The sequence below is a fragment of the Echinops telfairi genome, unplaced genomic scaffold (genome assembly GCF_000313985.2).
Source record: "Echinops telfairi isolate 266 unplaced genomic scaffold, ASM31398v2 ScPeMD7_7467;HRSCAF=8505_1, whole genome shotgun sequence".
In the NCBI taxonomy this organism is placed as follows: Eukaryota; Metazoa; Chordata; class Mammalia; order Afrosoricida; family Tenrecidae; genus Echinops; species Echinops telfairi.
Window position 1 is genome coordinate 15,398,365 of NW_022111368.1, and position 1,465 is coordinate 15,399,829.

Genomic DNA, 1,465 nt, shown 5'->3' on the forward strand with positions numbered 1-1,465 from the left:
GAATGCAGCCATCCTCCTCATGAATGAAGGCTTCCTTGCCCCTACTCACAGACAATACTTAAAAAAAAGAAGAAGAAGAAAAAGTTCTCCCAACTGATTTCCTTATTATGGAAAAGTCATTTTCAGAATGACTACATTTCTGTGTAGTTCAAAAGCCCTGGTGACACTGTGGCAACTCGTTGGACTGCTAGCTACAAGGTCTGCAGTTCAAGACCATCAGCTGCTCTGTGGGAGAAAGAGCAGGCTTTGTACTACTGTAAAGAGGTAGTCTCAGAACCCCACGGTTCTACCCTGTCCTGCCGGGTGCTTATGAGTGGGAATTGACTCGATGACAGCAAGGGTTTGGTTTGGTTTTGTGGACGGTGCAGTCTGTAGTTTGAACCAATTCCAGTGATTCTGCAGGAGAAAAGATGGACAATTACAGCCTAGGAAACCCTATGGGGCAGTTCTACTCTGTCCTATAGGGTCACTATATGAGTGGGAATTGATTAAATCGGCACACAACAACAGAATTTGAAGCCATTCTTAAAGAAAAGAAAGCAACACAGCAACAGTGCTTGCTATATATACACTATCACTTAAAATTTTAAAAACCTCAATTCATTGGCATGGAGTCAATTCTAATTGCCAGCAACCCTAAAGCATGGGGTAGAACTGTCCGGTGGGTTTCCAATACTGCAACTCTTTACAGAAAATAGAAAGCCTCGTTTCTTCTCCAGTAGACAAGCTGGTGGTTTTGAACTAGCCGACCTTGTAGTTAGTTCAACTCAATAACAACTATGCCACCCAGTATCCTCCACCAGAAGGATATTAACAGAGTTTAGAGCTAAAGATAGAACTGAAAGGTACTTTGAAGGCCATCTATTGTATTTACAGGGAAAGAATTCACTGGCTGTAGAAATAAGCTTACCCATGAGAAATGAAAGGTAGCGTGTGTTCCAAAACTCAGGGCTCTTTCCAGCTCTCCCAAGGGGCCACCCCTCACAGGCTGAAACACAGGCGTTCATGTTGCAATCTGAGATCCGAACGTCACACCTGGGTTTGCGTTTCTCACATGCTATTCAAGCCAGTAAAATTCCAGGGTATTTTAACTTTCTTTAGGGAGTTGGGAGTGGAAGGCAGAAGGAAGCTGGAAGTGACTGGGCTGTTTGTGGTCACAAAGCAGTCCCATCCCCCCATCCCCCACCCCACCTCCTGTTCCCACCAGGGATAGACTTTTACCAAGGAGATAAACCCTGGCAAGCAGCCAGGTCTCTCTTGGGATCCAGGAAAAGAGAACAGGAAGTTGTCTTAGCTGGAGCTCAGGGATGTGAAATGTTAAGGAAAGTGGTTTGTGTTATAGGATAAGCAAACCACAGAACGAAAAAAAAAAAAATTCTCATTATCTCCCCTCCCAATTCTTTGCACTGTGAAGGAACTATGCAGGCTGTTGGGACAGACAAAATAGGGGCATCGAAGTAGACAG